The sequence below is a fragment of the Pieris napi genome, chromosome 9 (genome assembly GCF_905475465.1).
Source record: "Pieris napi chromosome 9, ilPieNapi1.2, whole genome shotgun sequence".
Lineage (NCBI taxonomy): Eukaryota > Metazoa > Arthropoda > Insecta > Lepidoptera > Pieridae > Pieris > Pieris napi.
Window position 1 is genome coordinate 6,956,044 of NC_062242.1, and position 14,358 is coordinate 6,970,401.

At 31.0% G+C, this 14,358-nt stretch overlaps 1 protein-coding gene across 1 annotated transcript in view; it reads left to right on the forward strand.

The window, feature by feature from the left end:
- The first annotated feature begins 1,141 nt into the window (after positions 1–1,141).
- The window catches only part of LOC125052332 (kinesin-like protein CG14535), a 255,440-nt gene continuing 242,223 nt past the window's right edge, over positions 1,142–14,358 (forward strand). Inside the window, exon 1 of the mRNA XM_047653106.1 lies at positions 1,142–1,278. The gene's annotated coding sequence lies outside the window, so the exon portion shown is untranslated. The remainder of the gene's footprint in view (positions 1,279–14,358) is intronic.

The window sequence follows — 14,358 nt, forward strand, 5'->3', positions numbered from 1 at the left end:
CCCTGGACGGAGCAGAGCTTGGTATGGTTTGCAGGACTCAGTTTCCGCACTTACACTCATAATCGGTCCGGTGTAAAGTCCTGGTTAATTAAGCCAGCCTAGCTCCTTCCAGAAGCACAGAAGTCTCCTGGGCATATCGCAGGCTTCACGGAGCGACCTCACTGTTCTGAGGATTTCTGCACGTTGTTTAGCCACAGCCTCGCATTTCAAGACTACGTGGGTGACTGATTTCTCTGCGCTGAAACACATGCACATGGGGCTGTCTGTCGCGCCTAGGACAAACAGTTGTTTAGGAGACAATGGCCCGTAATTGTCCCTATCATTGTTTTATTTTTGTGTCTCTACGTAACCTTCGGAAAAAACGGTTTGGGTATAGATTGATAAATACATAGATCTCTGCTGTATTTTGCCATACTGTGTATGAGACAGTCACGTCTTTTCACTTTTAATTAATTATATCAAATTGAAAAATTTGCATTCTACATTTTAAATTATATAATGGGCAATTTAAGTGCCACAGTAGTACAGTACAATTTAAGTAACACATGAATTCAATATTCGTGTTAATTATTTAAATTAACCAGTTCAGTTTGTTTGCTTTTAAAAAGTGAAAAACGCACGCACGCCATTCGACATTCTTACATTATAAAATTTAAACAGCTCTTTAAGCGAAGAAGAATTGTAGGCAACAAAACAATGGTATATTTCATTTATTGTGTTGTGTTAGAACTCGAATATTACATAAATTCGTGAGGAGTTAAAATTTAAAACGAATTAAAATTTAGTATTGATCTAAGAATAATAACAAAAGCAATCTATTTTACAGTTTTTTGATTTTTCTATAGATTAAATGATACCGCCCATGGACACTGTCTAATAGCTCGCAAGTGCGTTGCAGGCCTATTATGATATGGTACGGTTTTGTTGTAGGATCCTAAGTTGAATTGGTACTGAAATACATCGAGAAGCAGCGGGTCTGTGACAAAAAGAACCTAAAAAGCTCAATTTAGTACATATGCAGTAAATCTACTGTATTACAGTATGTGTGGAAGAACTGGTCCATTTAGTTTTGTAGCTTAGAATTCAAAGTTCCCAGTCAGTAATACTGACTCAGTATTCAGTTCAGAGTTCGCGCGCTTTTCGTTCAGGGCAGACGTGCATCCGAACTTTTGTTTGTGTTTACGTGATTCGATGTTTTCGCGCTATATTTTACAATGACTATTAAACGTATTAATTGATTTGTGTTGTATGACAGTGCTTCGCTGAGGCAAATATAAGGTAAATTTTTTTTTTTTTTATATTTTTGGATTCGAAAATGGTTTAGATTTACAATGACGATATTTTTCTGTTTAAAACGTACATGACAACGTCTTATTGCATTTCTTGTGGTAATTGTCGTATTTATAAGAAAATTGTAAAGAGAAAGAAAATTACTAAAATATTTATAAGTGCCAGAAAGATGGAATCAAACATTGTTATTCAAACAATAATTTAATGTATTACGTAAGTAAACTAATATAAAATCTGATCGTTTTCTTAATCTATAAACAAAAGCAAACGTAAGTTAAAATTTTAAAATTCCTTAAGGCAAAAAAAAAAAAATTACATTATCAAAATCAAATCAAAATCAAAATCAAAATACGTTTAGTCAATTTAGATGCTTCTTAGAGCATGCTTATGAATGTCAGCAACGTTTACAAAATTCACGAAAGAGCAAGACTACGCCATCCTATCAAGTTTTATATAATAACAAAATATAATCATGTCATTATAATTTTACATAACGTTTAAGAATTAGTAAACGCTCTCTTAACATTGTCATTCGTATAATTTTCAACCAGCTAATACAAAATTCATCAATTATTTGTCCAAAGCTCCAATGTAATGTTTAAATTTAAATAGCGATACAAAAATCAATCCCCCAACTTGTGTGTATTAGAGTCAGTTAAATGTGGGGTGAGTGCAAGTGACGGAGAGGGATAGTACAGACCAAATGCATTATTAAATTCACAAAAACATTGAAATGAAAACTTGCCTTTGGATATTAAAGTGTAATATTAAGTTTACCAACTAAATTTTTTGTAAACAATGCTTCAAACTATTACTACTAAGTAGAAATCTGTTAGTGACTTACACATAACTACGGTAAAAGGTGCTAAGGTAATATTATGTTCAATATTTTGTTTACGACATGGGTATAGCATGTGTGTTATCTATTTTATAATAGGTACGTTGTGGTCTTAGTAATAGTGATAGTAGTTTCGATTAATAATTAACTGTACGTAACAGTTTTGAATACAATTAATTAAAATGATTATGCCAATAAACCTTTAAATAAAATAATTTACATCTAATACAAATAGAAATATTAAGGTTTTTGAAGGGCTGTCCTATAGTTAATTAATTACGCTTTTAGCGATAATCGTCTAAGGTGAATAGTCTGGGTAGGTATTTTTTTTAATTGTGTGAAAGTTAATAACTCCAGGCTGTCAGATGCCTGGGAACTTATTATTGAAAATTTTGCACTGCATGTTCTAAAAATATTTAAATTTTGTATTGTATTTGTTTTTTATTAAATTTATTAGAAATGGTTAACGAACGTATGTTACGGAGGTTCTGAATTCTATTCTCAGCTAAATTATAATTAATTTGGGCTGATAGTTATTGCTTTAAAGTAAACCCGTGTGCGTTATGGACGAGATACGGGACTAGACGAACAAGAATCAAAATTATATTTTATTAATTATTATATAACATAAATAGAAATGCAAGTCCATTTATTTCTTTGTCACACTAACAACGCCTGGTTATTACTGATACATTTTAGTCTATATTCTTATTAGAGGTCTTTACAGATGGTATAATAGTCGAAAAAATATTAGGACAAAGAAAGCATTGTCTTCGTTCTTTTAGTGACCACACTTAATTAACTATATCAAAAAAAAATTAGACGTCTCTGTAACGATATTACTCTATGATAAACAATGCTCGTTAGAAAAATCCATAGACAAAATATTCATTACCCTCTCTTAATACACCAGTGAAAATTGTTGACCTTGAATCTCCAAATGCGGGGGTGTTCAGTTATCAAATATACATTTCACTAGATTTTCCCCGCGGCTTTACAAATGAATTCAGTACATATTCCTCAATAAATGGCCGCTCCAAAACAAAAATATGTTTGCAATTCGGGTTAGTTACTGTTCCGCTATATCTTAAGTATATATTGCAATAGTATATACAATGTAGATGTATGGGCAGTGTTGGCCTTGATCGTGAGACTCTCGTCCCTTCGAACCCCGGCTGTGCCCCGATGGGCTTTTCATTCTATATGTGCATTTCACGCTAGTAGAAGGTAAACATCGTGAGGGAATCCGCAACCTTAGATCTTAAAGACGGCGAGTGTCAGCAACAGAAGGCTCATTTCTTGCCTATTAAGAAAAAGAAAATGATGACGAAACAGATACAGAAATCTGAGGTCCAGACCTAAAAGAAAGTCTTCATTCACAATGACATTCGTTGGTTGCGTAGTACAGTAGGTACATATCTTCTAAAACATAGACCTAACTATATATTCCCATCAATCTGTAATTGTAACTATAGATCTAACACTTTAACACATTGTTATTTTTTTCATGTACATTGTTTTGTATAATGTAAACATTTCGACAAAAACATACGATAAAAAATGACAGTAAAATCAGGTAGTATTTTTGAATTCAATTAATCTACAATAATAATTATCAGTATGTATCAAGAAAATAACTAAAACATATTTCAAGAAATGACATATCACACCGAAAGGATAAAAATAAAACAGATATGTATTATTTTTTGTTACTTTGATTTAAATTCGTAGAAAAAACAAATGTTTTGTGCATTTAACGTTAAATTGCAATAGTGCGAAGTTTTAAATTTCTAGTAAATGCGTGGTTTGTGTTTACAGGACTCATAAATTAAATATTATGTAGCCTTTGATGTTATTCGGCCACTTAGATCCCTAAGCGTTGGAAGAGGTCGTCTTGGAAAAATATTCTCCGTTTTGAGTGAAGTGGGTGTCAACTTTTGTACATACTGTAGTATATAGCAGGAATTGAAGGTTTTGTCTATAGTCTATACTCTATACTTTATACGAAAGTCCAAGGTTCAATCCTTTTTCTACCGAACATGCAGTTTTTTGATGTTAAAAATAAGGACATTTTAAATCTATTTTATTGTTTGTATGCAGCTCATGTTAGGAATATATTATTGGATTATTAAATACACTAAAATCAACAAATAAAAGTAGTTAAAAGTAGATATAACTAGTAAAAAGTTAAATCGAAGATTTAATAGGTACCTAATTGAAAAATATTTTTTTGCTTGTTTTGTTATAACAATTATTTATTTTCAATATATAAAAGTCAACGCTTTTTTAAACCGTTTATCTGATATTTTCTTTAGAAGTGTCATTGTCAAATAAATATAAAACTAATATTAAGGATATATAACAAAATGTAAAACATAAGGTATTTATAATTACCCATGCATCAAATTGTCTCATCAAAGCACCCTACGTAAAAAGAAAAGATAAACTTATTTCATGAGAGGCACAGACAAAAAACAAACATAAGTACAGGATTTTGATAGAAAAATCAGGTATATTATATTAACAGGTAAATTTCAATTTTATAATATTAACAAGAAAATATTGATTTAAATATAAGCTAAGAAATAGATTACATAAATATGAAGATAAAAATATAACGGCGAAACAAAAAATATATTTTTGATTTGCCAAATAAATTATCGGGATTATTTACATCACGTGAAATATAAGAGCTAGAAACGAAAGTTATAATTTGTGGTTATAATATTTATTAAAAAAAAAAGATTGTTGTATTACTTCTAATCTAACTTACATACGCTAAGATAATGTTAGACAATTATTTCGTCATAAAATTTCGTACAATTATTTATTTTATATGTCAAAATCTATATTAGACTATGTATTAGATTTTTTATCTACGTTAAAATATACTGAGATTATCTGTATCAACTAAGTTAAAACGTAAAATAGGACTTTGTTCCTCTGAATGAATTAAAAATTCCGAGTTAATTACAAACAAAATTAATTTTGTCACGCGACAATGCCTTCTAAAGCTAATTGGTAATAATTTGGTTCTAAAAAACGAGGATCAGACAATTGACTAGCGTCTGCAACGGGTTTGCCTTGATACGAATGATATGAAACCTAACTTATTGGCTTTATATATACTACGTAGCATTTATTTAATTTTTCGAGTCATATAGTTGCATGTTTCTCTGAAGTTAAAAATGCGTACCGTCTTTCACAGAGTTATACGATATGTAGAGTCGATAGTATTGCCTAATGCGGTAAATATGTATATTTTTTTTTAAATTTTAATTATTTACCGATATTCAGTATTCAGTTCAAGTGCGCGGCATGTAGTAAATGAAAGAAAAGAATATGCTTATATGTATCTAAAGAAGGTTATATTTATTCTTTATTTCAGAAGAATAAAACATATCAAATATAAAAATATTATAATATAACAATTATTAAATAAATCTTTTTAAGTGGATGTAAATACCGTCATAAAATGTGATGATTGCGGGTATTTAAATATTTTTTGTAAAAAAACTAAACCTTTCCGATTTAAAAGAGTGACGGAGGGTTTAATTACATTATTCTTCTTTTAGTGTACGTTAGTAAAATATACGCCGAATAAATTATATGTTGATTTTGGTCAGTCTTAATATTCCCGCTAATATCCATTAAATAAGTGTCTTTAAATTAGTTAGTTTGTTTTATAAATACAATGATATCTTTGACATCAAAATATATTGGTCTTATCTAGGTATTTTAAGGTCTATGACTCCCAGACTACATCGGGAGCGAAACGAATTGCCTAGAACGAATTAGTTTGCAGGAAAGCTGTTACTTAACGCTGTAAAATAGTTTGGTCGTAAAACGTATGTGGTCCTTCTTAAGTTACTTAAAATAGAAATAGGTGGTCAACTTACAGTATTTTTGATGAGATTAATTTTAATTGCTTTTTAAAATCATAATTTTTAACCCCTATTCAATAATTAATCTATTATCAGTATAGAAGTTCTGTTATTTTAATACTATTAAATAGCTGTGCTTATCTAACAAAGTTTTTAAGGAAATGTGTACATAACTATGGAAATTAGAAAATATTAATGCCAGAAAATTGAGGTATAAAAAGAGTCATATCTCGTTTACCATCTCTATTTCTAGATGTTAGTTACCCAATACCGTAGAATGTTTTCTATAGGGAAAGAATACACAACGCAAACGTACCTTGTCAAAAAAGTCAAATCTGTCATTTCTACGTCAGCAAACGGTGTTTCGTCTGTCATTGATTCCTTTACACGTCCACAATGGAGCCCATTGAATCGTCTCAACAATGCCCGCGCAGTGTTTACACTGTGGAATTTTCCCGCGCGACAGCTTGAAAACGGAACGCAAACGTTTGCGTCAAATGAAACTTTTTTGAACGCGTCTGTAAAAAGGTTTTACTATTTATTTAGAATTCACGTTTCAAATTTTTGAAAAACGAATGAATGCGTATTCATTGCTCACACTAATTAAACAGCTTATTCGTTTGTAACTGATATGTTATACACATATATTATAATATAAACATAGTTTGTAGTCATAATGTAGATAAAAACTTATTTAAAATTGTGACCATGAATGATTAATTCAAATAGTGTTTAGCTGGTGCCCGCGACTTCGTCTGCACAGGATTAGTATTCCAAGTAGCTTATATTAGCGTGCGTAGAAAAACTACTAAAGATATTGACTATTTAAGATAAACATTTCCATCATACATTAGATATGTAACTCTAGCGGTTTTGGCAGCGCACGCCAGAATAGCTCGCAAATGGTAGATTTTTTCGTACCCTCTTGACAATTTGGACAATTCACACAATATCTTTATAAATTGTAGCCTATATGTTTTTCTGATGTATTAGCTATATTATTGTAAAGTTTCATTAAAATCCATTCAGCAGTTTTTACGTGTAACAAACATCCATCCAACTTTCGCGTTTATAATATTAGTGGAATATACAATAAAACTCAAGTATTTTTGGTGTAGAAATGTAACCATAGGTCTTTCATTATAAAAATTAGATAAAAAATTACACGCAATTCCATAAGTAATATAATCAATTTTAATACTTATTAATTAATTTATAATGAATGCAAATCCAATATGAACGTATCTTTAGCACACGCTAACCCGTCAAATACTGACGTAAGCCGTCGTCGCCACACTTGTAAAAAAGTACCCCTCTAACTAAACAATGGCCCAAAATTGCGTTCAATCAATATATTGAATTTTTTATAGGTTATTTGGCCCCGATTGTTAATTTAGAAGCTTGAAAGAGCTTAAGGGTTGATTTTAAATGTAAATTGAATTTTTGCTTTTGTTGTCCGAGAAACATTCTCAAACATTTGAAATTTGAATTCTTATTATGTGTTAATGAAACTTTATTATTACATACTTTTTTATTGACATGTCTTTGTTAATAAGACAAGTATTAAGTATAATTAATATATGAAATATGTATATAAAATAAATGAAGTACAAAAAAGTATTACTAACGATTGCCTACGCATTACTTAATTATATTATTGAGTATCAAGTTACTCGTATCAACCTTTAATGAGAGAGTCCTGGTACATCTCTGATAATACTAATATTTACTGAAGAATATTAGGTGGCTTTTACCATATTAATTGAAGTTCGGCCATATTGGGTTAGCATCCCGGAGAACATATTTTAGTGATTATCATCAGGCATAACGCAAATCTATTTCCTTTTTTCTCAATTTTAATAGAATTATTATTTGTTTACACTACTTAAAGAAAACAATAAATTAAACACGGTAAAAATCTATTCTCACCGTATATTTTTTAAGTTCATACCTCGGAGACACATCAATACAATTTTGTATTTTGTTGACATAAGCCCCGATAAAACTATTAAATAAATTTCACGTTTAAAATTTTATGTAAAAATGAAAATTGTAATTACATTAAGGGTCAGGACTCTTGTTGAAACCGTTTACGTAGCGAAGTACATTCGCAAGCTATTGTGTGCGCATTCGAGGGTTAAATTTGTTAAAACCAGCTCAAAAGCGGCCGAGTGAAAATTTTATTTTTTAAAGTGTTGTAAGTGTTCGCGTGTTCGGTTTAATATTTTTATTGTTTATGTGCTAGACATTAATATGCTCATGTTAAATTATTAATATTATTATGCATTGGTTCAAGTGCACAGGCGCTTATTAAAGATTTAAGTTGGCGCCTGGTAGTAGCCGTGACCTCAGAGCTGCCTTGCGATTCTGTAACTCACTTTTCGAACTCACACAGCGGTTCTGATAAGGAGGGAGCTTGCAGAATGCCAAATCATAAAATGTCTGCTTCACAACTGATTTGAGCGCGACCGCCGCTGCGGAAACCGCTGTGTGATTTCGAAAAGTGAGTTACAGAATCGCAAGGCTGTTGCTTCATTCGCTCAACGAATAAGTATCGCTATACAGCGAGCTTCCTCAAATGCTGCCAGCATTAAAGGAAACAAACTTCTTAATTTATTTTAGTTTTATATTATCCATTTATAATTATTATAACTATGTAAGTTAAAACGTTACACACATTAATATTAATAATTAATATTCATTTAATGTATTAGTAGGATACAGGTAAGTATAACAGATACTTTGAATTATACATGTTAAGCAAAATTTATCAAAAACGAAGGTATGATATTATGCTGCGTATCAAACAATGTAAGATAAGTATAAAGGACGACATATATCTTGAACCAAATTTGTAAAGGACTTCTAACAAAACACTGTATATCATTCATAAAGATATTTTCTTCCACTAAATGAAATAGTCTTTGGTGAATGGAATGATGGGCCACGCTGGTTCATTCTACTTGCTTGTCTCTTTCTAATTTTATCCCTTCTTATACTAATATACGCAAAAATATTTAAAGTTATATGCGCCCTGATTCATGAAACTGCCAGTGCTGCACTATTTTAACAAAAGTACTCCTATCTCTTTCCCCCCAAATAGTTTGTACGTCATGATATCATGTCATGAAAGAGACAATAATAATATACCTATGAAATTGGACAGATTTAGTTTGAATGAATAAGGCGGCATAATATCAATTTTAAATCATTTATATATATAATATATAAATGATTTAAAATTGATATCGGAGTGATTTAGATATTATGATACCTACTAGCTCCGAAATCTGATACTTTTCCAATTAACTTCGGGATGCCAGCGACAATTACGCTTGATAAATAGCTTTATAAGTCCATATAAAACAAATACTAGACTACTTGTCATTTTAATAAGCACGGTTCGTTATATCAATCAAAACTACGACGTATTCCTAGTTATTAGCACATGCGAAAAAAATGTACAACTCAATTAATTTGCTACCCGTCAACGAGTAGGGTTGTCACTTGTCAATTAAAATGGTGATGTGTAGTATTTTATGTGCCGATACGCTCTTGATAAAGCTCAATTCAAATCTAAACGGAATACTGCCGAGACTAGGGCCTGTCATGAAATCTTAAAAAACTTAGCTGTTATAAAAGTCGATCTGAGGGATTGATTGTGTTCTGTGATATCTAGTCTTATTAAGTACCAGTAAATAAATGCTTTAATTGCGATTAACACAACTCACCTTCATTGGTGACAACTTAAAAGCTGGCGTACATTCAGAAACTCTAAAAATTAAACAATATTAATAAACATAATTTATACCTAAAACTAAGAATTTGTAAAGACAATACCTATTTACAGTAAGATAATGTTCATTGCTTAATAAATCTTATTTTTCTAATTCATATACTTTTTTTGTATGTAACATAGGGGTAGAACGCTCACCTGATGTTAAGCGATACCATGGACACACACATTGTTAGAAAGCTGGCAAGCCGAGCTATTAAGAATTTGTACACTCTTGAAGGACCCAAAGTCCACCTTAAGCTTCAATTAATTCACTCATTTGTCACTTTATTATAGTACGTTTACGAAGAAAGAGATCTATTTTGCTATTGATAGCATCTAACAATAAGTTTTTTAGTATTGTCTTTTATTGACATAACTTTTACACATTTAAGGTCACCGTGACCACGCACGCTGTAATGCACGCGAAACGTCGGAAAAATTTAAAATTATGTAAAATAATAGTAAATTTATTATAATACATAACTTCAATCCGGTAAAAAAGTGTTTTCTTTAAATAAGTTTTTTTCTGACAACGGATTTGTAGGTACGTATATTGTAGTTTCTGTATTCTTTATAAATGCACCAGCCCTGAGTGCTGCTAATAATTATAGAGCGCAGTATGCTTGTAAGCTTTGTAGCTATTAAAAAACGCAAACCATAAACGAATTTCAACCTTAAATTCAGGGCATTCAGTTGAGTTTAAATTCAATAAAACTTTTGAGTTTTTTAAGCAGATTAACAGCACGTTTATTGACGTTCCGGAGAGCTATTACATCGACTAGCAAATAAATGCTAAAGAAAAATCCTTTCTGTTTTTCAAATTAAAATTATAATTAGCAAAGTTGAGAAAGTTTTCGGTAAAGCTTTTAGTCAAATATGCTTTTCATATTTTGAAAAAGTTTTAAATAATCCTAGCAAGTCACGCTCTCTTGTCGTCATCATCAAAGCGCCATAGCCTCGGGCCTTGGCCTGGTAGAGTAAGAACCTTCCGGTCATATTCTGTGCTTTTTGCTTGCAATTGGTGACTCCCATCTCTAGTAGGTCGTGCTTAACACCATCCAACCTTTGCAACAAGCCGTTGGCATTCATCTATATAACCACCACACTACACTACATTTTCGGTTATAAAACAATTGAAAATCGAATACGTATATATAGTAAAGCTTTATCAATAAAAAATAGCGACTATATTTAATTTTTTTTAATTATGTAAATTCCATTGCAAATAGAAACAAGTAACATAAATTATCTATGTAGCGATCTCTTCCAGGAAACCATAGTAAAGAAAATAACTAAAAAACAGGAATACTAAGGGTAACGTGCAAGAAGTGCATAACCAAACCAACAAAAATAAAATTACAAGTAACACTAAAAAATTATATAATTAGCAAACTAAAAAAAATAAAAATATTAACAAAATATAAATTAGATAACGTACTAAAAGCTAATCTTTCGGTATAAGCCATATAGTTCATAGATTATAAATTATATAGCATATGTACTATGTCTATTAGGGCAAGATTTAACGGAGGGCAACCGGGGCTTCAGCCTCGGGGCTTCCACAAAAGAGACTGATACACAATAGTATCTGAACCACTGTTCTTTTGATATATTTTTCTCTGTTTCTTATGTACTAAAATAATGTACTTGGTTTCGCAGTAAATTATTGGTTGAAAAACTCGACTGAAAAAAATTATTTGGGGCTTCCACGCCTTTGTTGCCCCTAGGTCTCCAGACCTTTAAATCCAACCCTGGGATTGAAAACACAATATCTGCTGTTCTGTAGACATTGTAATTGTAATCCTTAGAACTCACGTAGGTCTCGGCAACGTGTAACGTATCAAACGAAACGTTTATCTACAGTCGTCTTTGATTCCGCATCTGTATATCATTTGGATTTCATTCCAACTGCATCAATCGAATGGTATGTAAACAGGGTTAGGGCTGTCACGACATTAAAATAATAACTATTCAATGTAGATTGAAAAAAAAGTCTTGAAGTTATGGATGTTTGATCAGAATTTTTAAAGCTTAACAAAATAACAATTTCTATAGGTTCTATAATATATACCAAATTCTGTTAATTATTAAGTTTTATAAAATGATCTTTAAATTCTAATCAAATAGCTTACAATGTGGCGTTCGTGATTTCGTAGTAGCAGCTTATATATAAATCACGAAATCACATTGGTACATACAAAATTATGATAATACTTTGAAGTGCGTGCTTGACGGCGTCTACACGACACACACAGATTTAACTACATGCAAAACGAATTGTAGCTGGGTAAGCAAAAGCTCCATGTGATCTAGGACCTCGGAAAATCTAATGCATGTTTGAAATATCACGTTTGATAATATTGTCTAAGCGACAAATAATCGCAAAGAAAAACGTATCGTAGCGTAAAAACGCTTTAATAATTATATAGGTCACCTTACTGAAAATTTTTACACTTATTTCTGGTTTTAAAGAGATTTTTCATAAAATATCTTTTAAACATTTTATTACAGTTTCGTTAAAAACTACTTTAAATAATGGCATTCGAATTTTAAAATCCTTTCAAACGTAAAACTTATCCACCACAGACAATGTATCGATTATAATCAAATTCTATTTCTAATATAACTTAACCTTTTATATAAATTGTTATTATTAATAATTTTTAAATCAATCGTTTTGAAATCGTCAAAATATTATACCAATGTTTGTGGCGTATGTACGCGTGTCTATTTGTTATTATAATAGTAGAAAACCGTGTGTTTATATGAATGTAACTCCATAAAGGTGTAAGAATAACAGAGGTGTCGTTGAACCGCTTTGTAACGCCGACGTAAAAACTAAGAACTGAAAGCAGATGTTTATTTAGTGAAATAATAAAAAAGGGTAATGTTTCAGGATATCTAAATTTATCTAAGCTTTGCGGACCCGCTAGCCGCCTCCAACACTTTTCTATTTTTGGTTTTCCGACCGACCTACCTTAGGTCAATAGATGACACTTGTCTCCGACTCTTTACGGATTGAAAAATTATTCTTTCGTCATTTATCTAATCAGAGACCTCCTGGTGACACTACCTATGGATGGATGTAGAGATATTTTCAAATGCAAAATAAAAACATGTATTAGTATGAATATTGAATCCTTTCGTATTCATTATCGATTGATGTTATATTTGCTGACTACACATGGGGGAGTGTTGATTTTTTAAGCAAATAATAGTTTCGCTTATCGACAGCCTAAACAAATAGAGGGTGTTTGCAAAATGAAGTACCTTCGAAACGCATTGCTAAATATCTGTTCTGTACTTAGCAATTGTGCAGTATTAGATGCGTAATCCATAAAGCTTTTCGACGAGCTTTCGTTATAGCATAAATGCTTAGCACTTGAACATTTCTATTTTTTTTCACTTTACACACTTGCTTACATTCTGGCAACTCTTGGACGCTCAGAAATTTGACTCATTCATATTTAACATTGCTTTTAATTGACAGCAAAGCAAAGCAAGCAAAATCTAATATTAGTTTTTTTACAATTGGCATAATTAAATGAGCAGGAGGACAACTGGCGGCCTTATCGCTTTCGATCGATCTCTTGTAAAATAAATAAATAAAAAATTAAATCTCTTAAAGCGCGCGAGCGAATAAAACCCTGAGCATAACAAACATCTATGAAAGTAAATTATTTAAATATCTTTACAACACTATCATTGAGGAAATATTGATATTTGCTAGATTAGTAACGGTAGTTCAATTCTATCGTAATATAATAAGTTTGTGACATTGCATTATTTTTCTGTATTTGTTCATCAATAATAATTAATTATTTACGGAATCAAAGATTTTTTGAATATCAACAAGACTTTTGGATTCGTAGACAGTTGCTGAAGAACTGTTTGTATGCATGTTAATTACAATCTAAAGTTCATATTATGCAATCTGATAAGATCAATCTTCAAGAAAATTCACATTTAATAGAATTCAGTAAAATAGCATAGTTTGCCCTGAAGATGAAATCTAAAACCTCCTTAGAAGAAGTTATAAGATGGTTACCTACATTTCCTATATTCAAAATATTCATATTAATTTAATAAAGGCTAAGTACTATGCATTTTTATTTCATAGACATGTAATTAGACATTCATAAAACTTAAGTGGTGCCATCCACTGACATTGAAAGGATCACATTTTATTCAATCTACCTTCATTAAAACATGCGTTCAATTAAGTTAATAATATGATATACAGTTTTATTTTTATCTAAACTTAATACTATAAAGCTGAAGAGTTTGCTTATGTTGTTGAACGCTGACTTCAGAAGCTTCAATGGAAAAATGTTATACTATAGGTATAATGTATAAAACCATCATGAAAAGCTAGTTTGTCTAAATGACTATTAGAATATATTTTGTTATCGCTATGGCAAATCGAGCCAAAGATTCGACAAATTGCATTCTTCGAGTATATAACGATATTTTTGCAATGCGATAAGCAATTTACTCATTTGACGAAATCTTATTCATTTCGTTTCATAATTACAATTCAATTGATACGGCCATCTTTTTCTAGCCGA